At 34.5% G+C, this 18,223-nt stretch overlaps 1 non-coding gene across 1 annotated transcript; it reads right to left on the bottom strand.

Moving 5' to 3' along the window:
- Positions 1-17,922: 17,922 nt before the first annotated feature.
- On the bottom strand, positions 17,923-17,998 carry TRNAF-GAA (transfer RNA phenylalanine (anticodon GAA)). Its single transcript has one exon. It is a non-coding gene; the product is annotated as a tRNA-Phe (tRNA).
- Between the last annotated feature and the right edge of the window lie 225 nt (positions 17,999-18,223).

Raw genomic sequence — 18,223 nt, 5'->3', positions numbered from 1 at the left:
GGCATTATCACCTTCATCTCATTCATACGCTAAATAACCTAAGATGTTGATAAACCGTCGTAAAATAACCTACTAAAATAAAAAAAATATATTATATTATATTATATTATATTATATTATATTATATTATATTATATTATATTATATTATATTATATTATATTACATTATTACCTCTGATTGAGGTTCTGGCCAATATGTATATCTACTATCAGGCAATACATCCCACTTGACGTTATGTGTCAGAGGAAAAACAATTGTTTGTATGTAGCTGAAGTCTGATTAGTCTGAAGTCGACAAATCTGCATTTCTTTACCGTTAATCTGACCTACATGACTATATTTTGCAACTGGAAACGCTGCCATTTGAGCTACAACAATTTTAGATATATATTTTTAGCGTGGTATCGCTTCCTCTTCGTCATATGAAACACAGAAATTTGGGATGGCCAAATAGAAGTTGGTATGATACATTTGGAGCGAAACAGACAAAATATTCTTGCATGTGTTTGGTTGCCGCTTTTAATTTTAAAATCCATATTACCCTATTTTAACAAAGACGGGTCGTGATAGCTGAAAGCAATGGTCGTCAGCACTCGCTGAAACGGGTTACGGGTAAGCAGTGCATCGCAATATGCACAGTCGTGCAGGAGGAAGCATACCCACCAGCGACCACGGATGCACGCTGACGCTGTAAGAGACTTGCGGGTAAGAGACGCTAGCCCGAGTGTACACTGTGCTGATGACCGCTGGCTTACAGTTTCTGACAATTTTACAGTAAAATTGATTTAGAAACCTAAAAGGAAATATAGTAAAGTATAGAGGTTGTGCAAAGGATGTTAACGCATTGTCAGGAACCAAATACATTTCAAAAAAGTTGTAGACAAATGTTTTATAAACGAGAAAATTATATTTACCAGAAGTAAATGTATGAAGGCAATGTAACAGATACATTTTTACCGTGGTATCGCTTCCTCTTCGCCATATGAAGCTCTACTTATCACTCGATATGCCACGGTAGTGTTGGGTGAGATTTAAATGGTAGTCTGAAACTAATACAGTCTATTGTCTCATTATATTACCACATGATGACAATATAAAAAATGACAACGATAACAAAAAATAGCCAGGTTTATATGGATGATGACGACGACAATGAAAATGTCGACGACGATGTTGATAAAGATAAAGACGATGACAATGACGACCATGCTATTGTAACGTTAACACTTTCAGAAAGTTAGTAAGTATGCTTATACCACTTTTCCCTAGACTCAGTGGAGGAAACACAGTCACTGCATTTTTCCTCCCTTTCGTACACTTAGACCGATACTACTGATGTGCACAGGACCCTTTCCCAAGAGACGAAATGTAAAATTCGTTCCACTTGGCTTCATTATGCAAAATACTTTAGTCATGGCGGGCAGAATGTATACAAATGCACAGAACCTTGTATCCAGAGTACAGGCTTTTACCTGGCGTAAACTCCGTCTGGGACAAAATAGATGCAATGCAAGACACTTGGGTCGGAGAGATAATCTAAAGCAGACCTTACATGACCAGAATTCAACATTTTCACGTGACTCATATGAGTAAATGCTGTTAGATATACTTGGAGAGTGTAGAAGGGTAGAGGTTTATCATTTATGCATACAAGCTGTAGTAAGAGGGTACAAGTTCCGGAAATCTCTAAATTTTATGGTATAATTCCGAAAAAACTAAAGGTTATGTTACATCACATCACTACTAATGAATCATAATGTCATGTTACGATATGTCATACCATAATATACAACGTTTTCTGACATCATAAAATGTTGTAACGTTAGTTTTAAAAGTCAGTTGTTACATATGTCGATCATAGCTTATGGTAATGCATCATAAACTAAGGAAATTACAAAGGAAGCTAAGCAATCTATGTATCAGCATTATAAATGTGAGTTTTGTTCACGAACATCTAAATATTCTAATGAACTTCAAGCTACCGAAATGAAATATCTAAGATAGAAGGGAAAATAAAACGAGAGAAAGTTAGAACTGGGAGAATAAAAACTTCAGCATCTACAACATCCAATCATCTAATAATATTTCCGCAATTGTGATGATTTGCCCATGCATAACGAAAAAAACCCTAAAATATTTTGGCAAGCCAGAGCGGATGTAGAGTCCGAATAGAAGATCTAAACAGACTTGAATTGAAGGGATGGTAATGATTTTTAAAGGAAGAGGAATGAATTTAAACAGAGTAAAAGTATTAGCTAGATGACGATATGAATGGAAAGCTATATAGATTATAAATAGAGACGAGAATTCCATGCTAATGCATGTTTTTATAGGAACATAGGACATAGCTGAATCTTAGTACTTACCCATTTCATTACTCTCCGGTTCTAAATATGGTGCTTTTTCCCTGAATATTTGCATGTTTTGGCTTTTTTGGGGATAATAAACATGCATAATGGATATTTCAGCCATTTTTAGCATAATAATGTATATAATATACATCATATTTAGTTTAAATGCATATTTTAATAATTTTGAGTGGACACCCCAGTTTCTCGATTTTTATGACCTTCAGGAACCAGATTGAAAAAGGAAAAGAAAAAAAAAAAACTAAGTAACAGAAAACGGTTCATTCAAGTTTGCACCCATAACTTCCTGCGATGTAGAAGGGTTATTTCTTGCCTACAAAACATATTGACTGACAAACGCAGGAACTTCACAGAAACCAATTTAGAAATTTTGTTAGATATTAATTATACAGAAAAAGTGAAGTGAAAAAAGAAATTTGAAACAAAAATGAAAGTGCATATTTTAATGTATTTTTCACTTGATCGTGCATGCTCCATAGTTTGATAGTGCATGAATGATGTATATTTTGGGATTTTACAGTGCATGAAACTTCCAATCCTCACGGTAGAAGGGGATTGACTAAGTAAGGTGATCTAAGTAAGTTTGGAATCGAAAATAATGTTTTGTAGCAATTCATAATTTTCTAATAAAGTAATTCCTGTTAGGGACTGAAAACTGAATAACAGGTTCTTTCTGATAAGAAGTGTCATTAAATAATTTCCCTATATTTCTTTGAATCCCTTAATTAGCTTAAAATTGGAACAATGAATTCTTGTAATTTAATAGTACGCGGATGTTTTCCTTAAAATAGAAATAATATTCTTAAAAATAATACGGAGACACATTCAGACAAAATATCGAGAGTATTCTCAATTAAAGTAACATGTCTGTTAGAAAAATAGTAATTGTATGTCCTTAATCGAAATTATTGTTTATGAAATATTTTAACTGGAAATAGCATATATGTTTGTACAGAGAATGTTTTATTACAGCACTAAAAAGAACGCTTTCAAAGGACGAACTAGGATCATTAAAGCAATTTATATTAATACGCCAGGACAAGCCCAAATTTAGGGTCTTCTTCTCTTCATCTTATGAAAATGCCTAGACAGTGAACAATTCTTCTCTTCTTTCAGCTGCTCTTTTGATTTCTTGATAGTCTTGACATCCTATGATTGCCATCTCATCTTCCAGATTTCTTATTTGACATCTTTCCCTTGTTTTCTTCCCCAAAATTAGATTTTAAAAATGTTTTGATGTAATATACTGGGTGAAAAATCCTTCGCGGCTTACGGTCAGTCGACGGAACCAGCTGCTAGGCCTCCCGCCTCCACCATGCTGAAGGCGCCGCGCCAGGGTGAGTTGTACTCTTGCACGTGTTTTTTACGTGACATAATACAGTGTGTGTAGTAGAGTGTGTTAATTAATTTTCATTCATTCATTCATTCATTCAGTATTCTGCCCAAGGGCAGGTCCTTCACTGCAAATCCAGCTTTCTCCAAGCTTCCCTATTTTCTGTTTTTATCTTTGTCTTCTCGTATGAGCCATATATCTTAATGTCATCTATAGTCTCATATCTTCTTCTGTCCCGAACACTTCTCCCGTTCACCATTCCTTCCAGTGCATCCTTCAGTAGGCATTTTCTCCTCAGTCAGTGACCCAACCAATTCCTTTTCCTCTTCCTGATCAGTTTCAGCATCATTCTTTCTTCACCCACTCTTTCCAACACAGCTTCATTTCTTATTCTGTCAGTCCACTTCACATGCTCCATTCTTCTCCATATCCACATTTCAAATGCTTCTATTCGTTTCTCTTCAATTCGTCGTAATGTCCATGTTTCTGCCCATATACAATACCACACTCCACACAAAGCACTTCACTAGTCTCTTTCTTGGTTCTTTTCCTAGAGACCCGCACAAGATGCTTCTTTTTCTATTAAGAGCTTCCCTTGGCATTGCTATCCTCCTTTTGATTTCCTGGCAGCAGGTCATGTTACTGCTTATTGTACACTCCAAGTATGAGAAGCTGTCCACTTGCTCTACTGTCTCGTTTATTAATTAAGTTAATATGGCTCAATTCAGATATTCTATTTCCCAAAGAATATTCATGTATGATTCATACGTGCAAACAGAATCGGTTCGTGCTGTAAGGAGATTATTTCAAGAGAGATTCTATAGTATTGAAGTTCCAAATCGAAGTTCGATTCAAGTTGTATTAGTGTGTTTAAGTGTTTATTAGTAATAACTTATGCGACAAACTGTAGGTAATTTTTTAAGTATTTATTAGTGCGTATTTTTCAACTGTTTATTAGTAACTACTTACGCGACAAACTGTAGGTAGATTTACTGCGTACTCGACACCCGTTCACCGTGGTTATCGGCTTGACTCGCCAAGAACCGCATGAGTGGAAGCGGACGCACGAAGTATTGTTCACCCAGTATACGTGTAACCCAAAAAGGAAATTTTTCTATTGTTGATCTGAATAAATTAGTTATCTCTCTGTTATTTTATTTTATCAAGTACTTATTCACTTCTTTTCTTATCTGTCCAGACAATTCTTATCATTCTTCTCCAAAGCCACATTTCCATTCTATCCAATCTCTTTCTATCAATTTCTGTCACAATCCAACATTCTCAAGCGTATAGCAGTACATTCCAAATAATACGAAACTTTACAAATTGTTTTCTTTTTCCTATGTTCAAATTCCATCTACGTAAATATATTTCCATCGCAACATTTTTAGGGCTGGTGTAATTCTCCTCCTAGCTTCAATAATAGAACGTTTATAATTTTGAACTAATAATACTTAAATAACAACATTGTTCTACATTGTCTAATTTGGTATTTCAAATCTTTATATTGGTGAAAAAAATTTCATTCCATAGTTAACAAAATTCTATATTAATGTATGGGTAGGATTAATAGGCCATCATTTATTTGGTGCACGTTGTTATTGCTGTAACTCTCAGGCGGCCCTGTACGTGAAAGTATGGAAAATTCATTATGTAGCTGCTGGTATCTAAATTCAATATACATGAAAAGTCGCAATTATTAATTGGTCTGATTATTACAGCGTTCGAATGGATCGTTCAGGGATATTTCAAGGTGTGAAGTATGAATTTAATGTACTGTACATGGTGTTTTTTGTTATTCACTATTATGGGTAAATACCATGCAACAATTAATTTACATATGGGTACGAATATTATGTATCTAAAAACCAATATATGGCCGAAGCTTGATATTGTTACTGATTGTTCTTGTTAAGATATTCTTTTAAATAGGCTATTATAATAAAGTTTCTGTGATTATTTGTGTTGAAAAATCATTTGATTTTTGCAAATCACTCTAATTTAAATTCATAATTTATTTAAAAGTTCTTGAAACTGTTGCAGCAATATCATAATAACAGTCTACAATATTAACGTATTTCAGTCTAAAATTCTGTATGATAAGAAACAGGAAACAGAACAAGAGGCGCCAAGACCAACAACGACCAGTTCTGAGGATGACCCATAAATAGGTCGAAACATGTAAACAAGGTACCTTAGAATTTAACACAAGAAAGTCTTATCATACATACTCCTAACGTAATTTGTTTCTGTGATGTGTGCACGACATTAAAATTTAAGGATATTCTTTCACACAATATGTAATATTGAATAAAGGAAAACTATATACCACAAGTTACGCGTCTTACCTTAAAATATTCCTGAATGATCCAATATAACGAACTACCTTATGCGTCATACCTTAAAATAATCCTGAATGATCCAATATAACGAACTACAAATTACATAACTTTGTGAGTGCAATATTTTGGTGCATTTACAGTTAAACCATCAACAAATTACAACGATTTTTCCCATGCATTGACTTAGAAGTCCCTTTAAGAGCAAATTTGAAAAAGTCGTTCGATGAAGTGTCCCTTGGTGTAATTCGTCGCAAGTGTTCATGTACGATGGGCTCCTCATAATTTCAGTGAAGTTGCTACAATATATTAGTAACCTATATCCAAATACATCAATTTGTTGTGAAGGACCGATTGTCCCTCCTGCACGCTCCCCGGACTTCAATATACTTCGTTCCCTCGAAAATTTTTTATGGGTGAGAAGTTTATAATCAGTCCTTCCAAGGTTTGTATCGAAGCACATGAGTTTTATTGTGAACACGTTCTTATGAATGATATTGTCGCCGGAACTCATACAGAGAGTCTGATTTGGAATCAAAGTGACTTCAGCAACACATATACATGAAATCTTATTATTTGTAGCTACATAATGCATCACTTCTGCAGAAGCTCTTACATGTTATGGAACACACTTTTTAAATGATATAGAGTCATTCAACGATGTTTTAGCATTTTTTAAAGGTATATAGAATTAGATGAACTGTATTTACAGTTAATATAATAACACTGCAAAATCTTACTTGTGAGCTACTTTCGTAAACGCTATGATCTAAACTAAAGTTGGATTAATTTTTCGTATATATTTTGAATTAAAATTACAGCGTCTTCCATTCAATTCTCCCATGTTTAAACATAGCCTATCACAAAGCATAAAGTTGGAAAATGAAACTGCACGAACGCAAAACCATCTCAAATAATGTCGCTAACAATTATTATTAAATATCTACAATCTACATATGATGCGTTAGTAGTACTAACGCCATTCAGCCTGAAATAATTTTTTTGCTATGTTCTTTGCAACATAACCGTTGTTATCGCAGCAATCACATCACAGATGCTAGCTCGTTGGGGGTCTGGCACTTCACACGCTTATATATTATACCGTCCTCAACTTAGTCCTACAAAAATTAATCCAGTGCAGTGATATCGGTTGAATGCGGCGGCTACGAAATGGGTCCTTTACTTCCAATTCATCGACCTGGAAATGTGTTATTGAGAGACTCTCAGATCTGCAGATTCAAATGTGGGAGAAACTCAACCTGTTGAATGAATACGTTTGGTTAGATGAGATACTTGGGATGCACTTACTATTCCAGTATGTCAAGATATACGACTTCAGCTACTGTTGCTTCACAGTAGAAGAATAGTCCGATATTCCTCTCCTTAATCCGATCACACCAGACGTTCAATTTCGAGCTATCTAGAATATGTTCTCGTTGGACGTTTGGATTTTGCGAGCACAAGTACAAGTTAGAAATACAAAGAAAAATGTAGCGCGTTTTGCGGCTTGCAAAATTTCAATCAGTTACTCGTGCCCTACGTCATGTGTTAAAGAAGATCAGCCACACAAAAACAACATTTGCCATTGAAATAACTAGTTGAAAGAAACGGGAAGCCTGTTGACCAAACTCCATTCAGGTAGATTGTTTAAATTATTGACTGAATCAAAAAGAACCAATGAATAGGTAACCACAGCAACCATGATAGAGAGATTGAATAATTCATTTAGTGGCTGTTTAACACCTCTAGTGTATTTTGTTACAATTATGTAACTACATATACAACCGAATCATGACTTTACAGACATATGGTGTATTGTCGTCAAGTTTGGTGTGCGCTTACATCGATATTCTGGAAATTAGCTGTCGGAAAATTGGATTGGAACACAAAGAAATCGGAATATTGTCTTTCGATAAAATCGTCCCTCGGGCTAACTGATTCGGGACATTGTACGAGAATCCATCATAAGTAGACAGTGTATGCGGGATGACTTAAAGAAAAGTGAAGTTGTTTCGTATCGGAGTACATGGCACGTGCCGCGCCGTCCGTCTTTTGTGTACCTGGAGTACAGCAGCGTACAAAACGAAGGAACCTCGGTCCACATTGCAACGCAATGTGTGCACTTGTGTTATCCTGCTCAAGTATTTAGTACGAGTTGAATAGTGTAGTGCTGATCCATTCATAATGTTGAAGTCAAAACGTTAAATTCGCTTAGAGATATGAAATGCAATTAAGAAGTATGAGAGTGACATTTTATGTATTAACGAAGACAATATCGTGTGTAATGTATGAAAAATGAAATAAAAACCAGAACAACTCAGGCTATAGAGAAACATTGCAACAGTACATCGCACAGGAAATGTGTTGAAATGAAATCTGAGAAACCATCATCATCATCATCATCATTTATATGTGCGGGTCTAAACGACACATGCAACATGATGCTCAGTGCAATTATTCCTCTAAAGAAATTGAGTGATCCCCATTTTAAAGGTTTTCTTCAGAAATTCTCTCGATACAAAAACTGTTTAAGCGATAGGCAAAGAAGATTCAGCTTCGACAACTTACGAGAATATATCGTCGTTTACTGCAACGCTGGTATTTGCATCAATGATGACGAGGACTGAACTTGCAAGGTATGCGCTACACTACTACAGTACGTTATTTTTCTTTTCCTTCTGACTGTACGGAGATACAGTAGCATGTTGACGTCGTTGTTTACGTTTAAAACCTATTGAGTCAATGGTCTGAATGAAAAAAAAAATGTAACATACAGTAAATGTGCACCTACATTCAACGATATGTCATCCCGTATCCACTGTCTAATCATAAGTTTGATCTGCATAGATCGTTTTATGTAATTTTCGGAACATGTCATCGCAGAAAAGGCCTTGAGGTATTTACACTAACTTCTCCACATTACTCGCGGGATTTACATGTTTAATTAGGTACTTCGAAATATTATACAAAACTTGTAAATACAGGATATGAACTATATTAACTGCCAAAATACTGGTTGTAGAGCATAAATAACCGAGGAAAACTGTCGAATAATGTTTTTTTTTTTCTGTAAATGTCAAGGTTTTCCGAGAAAAAAATTTGTTAAATGTAATTTTTTTAAAGAGAATAGAGATTCATTATATACTTTACCCGATACGTACACTGAAAGAGTCATTTGTTACTCCATTGTGTCTCTGTTGTGTTTTTGGTATGTGTTGGGTGCTAGGTTATTGGCAGTGGAATTCACGTTCAGTCGGAATGTAAACAAATAGACTAACTGAATGTTCTGTACCTGAATCGATAAATGACACCGAACAGTGAGTGAATCACGACACTTTTAGCCTAGATCATATATGTGACAGATAGCTCATCCCTATGTTAAAATCGGCAGCACTTGAAGAGAACAACCACTAGGATCGCCACCCGTCCGCCGTAAACGCACACGAAATTACAGTACAGTCGCTAATGCAATTCAAATGGGAATTATTACGTGACTCCTTATGTAACAACTAGATGGCAGCATAGTAAACCTGACAAAAGGTGTTACCGTGAAAGCCTATAAGGCCGAGCTATCTGGGTATATATGATCTAGGCTTATAAGAATGCGATACTACGGAATTAATTATCCATACGAAAGATGTGGTAAGTAGAATAAGCCTCGGGCTGCGATGGAAGCCTTCGGGCCCCTTCCGTAAAAAACGGTGGTCGTAATATCAGAGCACTAATAAGAACCACAGTAGTAACATGGGTAGCAAGAGAGCAGAGATGTGTCTAATTTATTATCAGTTACATTCACTAGTCATTTTCATATATATTCTTGCCAATTAAGCCGATGAAGTGGAGTGCTACGTAACACTAACATGAAGAATGTTATCAGTTCCAGACTGCATCTTACAGTGCTCATATTCGTCACGTTTGAAACTTCTGCTACACTCCAGCAATCAAGTTAAAACATTCCCGGGGATCCCCATTGAATAATTCAGAGGAAGCCAGGAATAAAAAGGCCTTACGTCATCCTAAACTACTGAATGATATTTCGCAATGCTACCAACATTACAGCCGACATTATTCCTGATTTTGCTTTGTAATGTTTATTAATGATCCATAGAAGGGATGTCCAAATATTATTGAAGTTAACATCCCGATAAAAACCCTCTGGAGTGCTGGTTTTTCAAACACTTGCTATGGTTTCTATAAATGAAAATACATATTGCGACACTTGCACATTAGGAAAAGAGATAGAAACGAGATTATACAGAGACATCATTTTATTTTTACTTCAATTTTTATTGTACCTGAGTTTTTTAATGTACTTCACTGCCACCCCTTCTACTAATGACGTTCCAACTGTCCTGCACACAGAACCAAGACAGCAGTGAGTTAGTGAGTATAGTATGTTTTAGAAATATGTTCGCATTTTTCAATGACGAAAGAGCTTCCAATATTGAATCATATCTTCGCACAGGTACTATCGTCCGTTTACCTATGTCGCATCCCGATTTCCCCCACTTGCTTCTACTCGCCCCTCTGTATGGGCTAGTGGCTGGGCTGTATTAGATCTTTTCTGAAAACAATAATTTCTGTTAGTAATTGGACGTCTACGTAATATTATACAACTGTTTAAAATAACTTAAATAAAAGGGCCTCGTTAAGTAATTAACTGTCACATGATTTCCCCCCTTTCTACGATCCTGCGACATAACCACTTGGACGGACAGTAGATACCATGTCTGAGTAATTTTATCTGTGCGGGTCGGGTAGAAGTGAAGATTGAATTTACAGTACGTAAGGTACTGTTTTATAGAGTAAGTACATAATTATTTCAACATGAGTTACTAGTATGGAGGACGAAACTGGTAATAATTGGAATTAGATACAATAGTCTATCGTGCGATAATATGTAAAAAATAATAATAATAATAATAATAATAATTATAATAATTTATTTAATCTGACAGGATTAAGGCCATAAGGCCTTCTCTTCCATCCTATCAGATAGCACATATAAATACAAAAAAGAAATACAAACACTGATGAAAATGATACAAATTAAGTTAAAGCCCTATAGAGGGTCAACAGAGTCAAAAGTACATTCTAGTGCTCTCATCGAGCTAATACAACGAAAAGAAAGAAAACAGAGATAGCAATGATGATATTGATAACTGACAATAATAATAATAATAATAATAATAATAATAATAATAATAATAATAATAATAACAATAATAATAATAATAGCAATAATAATAATAATAATAATAATAATAAATACATTACATATTAATTTTCAATTTTACAACAGCATAGTTACAATATTTACTATATGTCATGGGTTAAGGTGAAGTTGCGCAACCTGACATGTGTTCAACAAACAATTCCACGAACTAGAATGTGATTTTTTAATTTAAATTTGAATTTTGATATTGTCCGACAGTCTCTGACGTGGTCAGGGAGAGAATTCCAGAGGCGTGGAATAGATATGCTGAAAGATGATGAGTAGAAGGATGTTCTGTGCAGAGGAATAGAGAGAAGGTACATGTTCCGGGTTCGAGGTAGTGAAAGGTAAACAAAACGAGATGCTAGGTAAGAGGGTGTGGAGGTGTGGATGATATTAAATAGTAATTAGAGAGAGTTGAAGAATCTTCTTTCATTAACCTTTTCTAGCCCAATGATTCCATATGGCATCATACACTTTACCTGCTCTGAGAATGCATGTAAAACGCCAAATGACTCCATATGTTATCATAGCCATATTCTTAGTTATTTTTAAGATAGCTGGCACCCCTGAAATCCCGAAACAAAACATTATCGGGCAGCGTTTCTCCTTCATGTAATTTTTTTTTTTTTTTTCAATTTAATTTGGGCTGGAAAGGGTTAAGTGGACTCCAAGACAACAATTCTAGTGACGGTGTTACATGATCGAATTTTCTAATGTTACAAACGAAACGAACGCAGATATTGTAAACACGCTGTAGTCTATGGCCAAGATCAGTATTTAGATTCGTGAATAAAGAATCGCAATAATCGAAGTGGGGCATCAATAAAGTTTGGATCAGGTTCCTTTTAAGGCTGAGACGTAAAACATTGGTTAACTGAAGCCTGTATCGAAATGAACGGCCACAATTTTCAAAAATGTGTTTAAATATCCATATTATGATTATTTTTTAATTTAACTTCATTCTCTATATTGTACGCTAATGTGCTGTAGATAGTATAATATACACTGCATAATGAATACGTCCGCATGGATAGCTCAGTTCGTGAGTAAAAACACTTATTGTTAATACCGTATTGTATTTTGATTAAACAAAAACCTAATGAAAATTATCAAACTCAAAATTGCGATATTTCCTACTTTACGTAAATGGATGAACTACTTTTCTTCCCTCCTGTACCTAGTAAAGTGATTTGTTTGTATTTTACGCCAGTATCATCGAACTACAGTCGTGGAAGGGGGTAGCAAACGGTGTTTTTGATTCTCGAGCGTTAATCCAAAGGTATAGCCAGGTTAATATTAAAAATGTTAGTAAAAATAAAATGATGTCTCTGTATAAATTAATTACCTTACCTTCCAAACAATAGTTGTATAATATTTTCTGATGTGTGGCTTAAATTATAAGGGTTTAAATATTTTTATAAACGCGTAAATGGTTTTACTTTCTGACACAATAACTAAAAAATTGTAAGTTATGTTTTATTTAATGACTCTCGCAACTGCCGAGGTTATATTAGTGGCGCCGGTGTGCCAGAATTTTGTCGTAGTTCTTTTACAGGTCAGTAAATCTTCTGACATGAGACTGTCGCTTTTGGTGCAATCTTTATTACGTTAAGGCATTGTCGGTTGGGGCAGTGTTTCTAAACCCATAAAAAAAGCCGATGAATTTACTACAAAAGAGAATAATCAAAAAGGTCTGTCTGAAAAGGTGTATTTATTAGCCTAATATACTTCTTTATTCGGGTTTTAATGTTTTCAAATTGGAGCAGATATATTAAATATACATAATTAACTTTCTTTCATAAGAACATGAAAAATTTCAACGCATACTGGCATAATAACGTAGGGTTGGATATTTAATTGCTAAATATTAGTCTTATATACTTGTCTTTCAACGAATATTTTATTAATATGTGCGCTATTTACTGCATACTCTTTGAAATGATCATGTCATCATTAAAAAATAATAATACATTACTGCCAGAACAAAGATACATATTGATTTTTTATGTAAAAACACTCTATCACCCCCGGAAACAATAAGTCGCATACTCGTGCTCAGGGGGCATTCCACATAGTGTTGACATTTTATTAAATAACAGAGTAAAAAGTAAAAGAAAAAAGAACAAAAAACACAGATATTACAATAACTGAACTTTAAATTTTGTCTCTAAACACCAATTTTATTTTTTTTTTTAATAAGGAGCATTAGTAAATTCTATGTTTGGGAATTTAACTATTATCATGTTATATAGCCTTGGACCGAAGTTGGTACTGTGATTATATGCTACAGTTGCGGTACATTTAGATTTTGTTAAGCATATATTATCTGATATTTTGGTTTTATATTTATGTGAATATAAATTAAGGGGTTAGATACAGTTTACAGCAGTAAAACTTTTGGAAATATTCAACATTTTTTTCCTCCATTATTATATCTTGTACAATAATGAAAATTGTTAAGTGTAAAACACTGTCCTTCTGCTATATGAAAAAAAAATTACGATTTAAAAAAATTATATATATTTTTTTTCTAAATTGAAAATATACAGTTCACTGTGCAGTGATGAAGCGTTTCCCTCATAACTCATAAACTTGTGAACTTTTTCGTGTTCTCTCTCTTTTATTTTATTGCTGAAACTCATGTTTACAATATCATGCTCTTTCAACTACATTCCTTAATAAATATATTTTTTAAATTTTGTTTTAGAAGAAAATACTGATATTTGACAATTTTGTAAAATAATCTATCAGACAATCTATCAAAGATAAAAAAGTGAGCTTGCATCATATTGTAAATATGACATGCATTAATACACACAGGAAATTTCATCACAGAATGTTGGATAGTTTTTGAGTTATGAGGGAAACGCTTCATCACTGCACAGTGAACTGAATTTAAAAAAATGTAAATAATATTTTTAAATTGTAATAATATTTTTTTCATATAGCAGAAGGACAGTGTTTTACACGTAAGCTTACTAATTTTCATTATTGTACAAGAAACAGTAATGGAGGATAGAAATATTTAATATTTCAAAAATTTTACTGCTGTAAGCCGTACCTAACCCCATAAATACAGTATATTTCGGTTTTTATGTACGAATTTCACTAATAGATTGTTATAAATTTGATGGAAGTCAAATACTTTAAATTCTGAATAGGACAGTTCTGGAGGATAATCAAAAGGTTTATTAAAGCATATTTTTATTATTCTTTTCTGTAGATGAGTTATTGGCATGAGGGAGATACTAAAGCACTATCCCATCCAATAATGGGACAGTACTTCAATGACACTTAGAAAGAATAAGAATTCCTTCAGAGATCCAGTCCTAAAAATCCCTTTGGTATAAAATCCATCACTGTTATCCTGGGAATCGAATATTGTTCCTTTTCACTTGGAGCCGGTAGCTGAACACGCCAAATCAGAGTTTCACTAGGTGATCAAAAAAATTAAACACCACTAAAACATCCATTAAACTGGGAGAATATTCCACTTCTGCGGCTATTAAAAAGTGAGAGTACAGGCGATATACCACTGTTGCATAGACGCAAATCTTGCATGTGAAATGGGCTTAACAGAACAATAAACACTGGAGCTTCAACACATGTCAAAACGTAAAATAGAGAGAGCTTACCGATCCGTATTTATACCTGGTCTGTTATCCCGTTGTGATCAGCTTACCTGCAAAACAAATGAAACACTCACTGTAACCATAACGCCAAATATTTCAACTTGCCAAATGGGAACTACAATATAATGCAGTGGTTACGAAATGAAGTCATACAACAAAATATATACATACAAGTTAATGCTGGCGTATGCAATTCTGATTTAGGATAAAAACCCTCATGATTGCAAACAAAATATGGAAATGGGTTCAATATTAAAGCTAATGCTTTACGGAACAAAAACTTCATCTCAAATATCAAAACTAGATGAAAAAGAGATATAGTTTCCCGTCTATAGGACATTAATATCCTGATTGTAATTATATCCAAAACAAATAAACATAGCTCTTTATCAACCAATTTCAATACAGAAGTTGATTCCAATTAATAGTACAATAAATTATGTTGAGGAATTGTAGCCTACGTGTAGCGGTGGTGATGGTGGTACTAGTAGTAGTAGTAGTAGTAGTAGTAGTAGTAGTAGTAGTAGTAGTAGTAGTAGTAGTAGTAGTAGTAGTAGTAGTAGTAGTAGTAGTAGCTGTTGCAACAGTAACAGGAAAAGAAGCAGTATAAAGGTAAGCGTTCACTACATCGTATCGCACTCATCGGACGAATCGCACGATCGGAAAAAGACAATCTTTGCTGTAATTGTCACTATATCGTATCGCACGCATCGGCTCTCGGTAAATCCGTCCACGTTTCTTGGATGAGCAACTTTTCCGACGCGTGCGATCATGGCCTTCTTTAATAAATCAATTTTAATTGCTCAACTGTTACTGTTGTGCCATGTTCGGTGTCGCGCCAAAATGGCAGACGGAAAACTTATTTCGCTTGTAAAAAACTGCGAAGAATTATGTAATTTGAGGCATTCCCATTACAGTAATCAAGTCGTTTCTTACATATATATTATGTAACCAATATCTCTTTCGTTTCTTCCTCTTCAATTAAGAAGCATGAAACAATTATAAATTCTTATTCGCTATTATATTAAAATTTAATAGACCTAACCTCAAAACTCGTCTGTTTTCAACAATGTCAATATCGTACATCATATGTTTTAAACAGCTGATAGAGAATCGGCTGAGACGATGAGGTAGAGCCGTTACAGTGAACGCACTCCAATTAAAATATCCGTTACGTGCGATTCGTCCGAGGAGTAAGATACGATGTAGTGAACGCTTACTTTTAGTAACCATTCGCGAACGCAAACTTCCGGCATATGCTCTTCAAAGACATCGGCTGCAGCGAATCAGTGTCGTGCAGCGTTGCCTAGTTAGATAAAATTTTCTTCTCATTGTTTTTTTTTAATATGAATCATTTATACGCTTGACATACGAGGTATCTGTTCACAATTTCTGTTTATATGGTGACGTCATTCAAGCGATAGTATCCATACAAAAAATGGGAATGATTAATAAATACGGGAGTGTAAAGACAAAAATTTAATACGGTCTACGTCTAAAATGCTTAACTGTGGCATTAATTACCAAATGAATGAAATAGTCTATAATGACATACTAATTATTAGAATTTCTAACTCAAATGGTGTCATATTGATGTGCGAATCATTTCGACTGTCAATTGCTTCACGAACTAGGCCTCATGGAATGAAGAAGCAATTATTGATTATGAAGTAATTAACTGTAATTCTCTGACTTGTTAATTTAAATAGGATGAGTAAAAAGACAAATAAAAAATATCAAAATTTTATTTTAAATGAATATCTCTGCACTGGGGAATGAATGAATGATATAGTCGTAATATTCCATGTTGGGCAAAGGCCTCCTGTGCTCGGGTTAGGGGTGGCTCATGGGTACTCACTTGGTGAGCCAATCCAGGCGATTTGTAGATACTGTAGTGGTACGGTTATTAACCCTGTTAAACTTTACTAGTCTCAGTACTTTGTTCTTTGGTCCTTTTCTGCACTGTCCACGTATTACTAACACCAGCACTTCGACAAACACTGATATTACTATTTACAATATTTTAACTAGCACTTCCATGAACACTGACCTCACTATTTACAATATTTTGACACATATGCTTTCTATTTTCAACCAACACCTTCAAATCACTGAGTTCACTATTTACAATATTTAATATCCTACCGGAAATCTCTCTGCTTAAGCGCGTACAGCTGCACGTCAGTTACAATACGCTAACTTCACTTAAGATCGGAGATCATGTAATACTGGAACAAGATGACCTTGAATAATGGAAAGAAAGTTAAAAACAGCTGATCAGTGTTGCCACGTTTAGTCATGTTAGTCAGGCAATAAATTTGCAATAATTTTTGTTTAATTTACATGAAAATCGTCCATTCTAATGAAATACGACAATGGAAAAGAACTTTCTTCATTACTTTCTCTATTGGTATTGACCGAAATAAAGTCCTATAAATAGTAATTACCCACAACAATGACGTTAAAGTTTTCGGGAAAAAAAAAACATTTTTATTTAGAAAATTATAAACTTCCCACTGATATGGTATTAGACTTTTCTGTTATACTCAATATGACCAAATCGGTCTGTAAAGCTGCAGAATTATTTCAATCCCACCCTGTACTTTGCTTTTTTTATGGACGCAATGAGGAAGAAGATATACAGCGAGCCAGTCTATCGGCTCAGTTACTGAATTTTTTTTACACTTAGCAAGAATACTAAAAACATGTTGATGGAGATATCATTAACAAACGCTTAATAATGTCTGCAGAATGGTTTTGCTCTAGCCTAATGAAAATTTATCAGTCCATTGTCATTTCGCACAGCACTATGAGACTCACAATCAGAAACATGTTTTGCTAAAGAAATGTAAAAGTTAATTTATGAGCAGATATATAGTCTACTTGGACTATTTTGTAACATTATTTTATTAAATCTTTGGCATTAAAAGGTATCACTGGTTTCATCACAATTCTAAGTTAGTGGTAATATTGTAGTTTTTGTTTTATATTACTCCTTGAATTATTACTATTTAATACGAGAAAAATTCGTACCGGCACCGGGAATCGAACCCAGGACCTCTCAGCTCTTCGCGCTGAGCGCTCTTTCCAACTGAGCTATGCCGGGACACGATCCACGGCGCTGGCCGAACCCCTCTCGTAATGCTTTTTACGGCCTAACTACCTGCATTTGAGACGATACACGTCATATATGCAGGAGCGCATATTTAAATGACTTTATGGCCATATTCAACATCAGTTTGTGACAACTGCTAACAGTTAATACATCACATATTCATTTGTATGAGGTCTCGCCCATCTCATTGAATATTACACGACTACTATGAAGTAG

The sequence above is a fragment of the Periplaneta americana genome, chromosome 11 (genome assembly GCF_040183065.1).
Source record: "Periplaneta americana isolate PAMFEO1 chromosome 11, P.americana_PAMFEO1_priV1, whole genome shotgun sequence".
Lineage (NCBI taxonomy): Eukaryota > Metazoa > Arthropoda > Insecta > Blattodea > Blattidae > Periplaneta > Periplaneta americana.
Note: the sequence above shows the minus strand (reverse complement) of the source record. Positions and strands in the feature narration are given on the sequence as shown.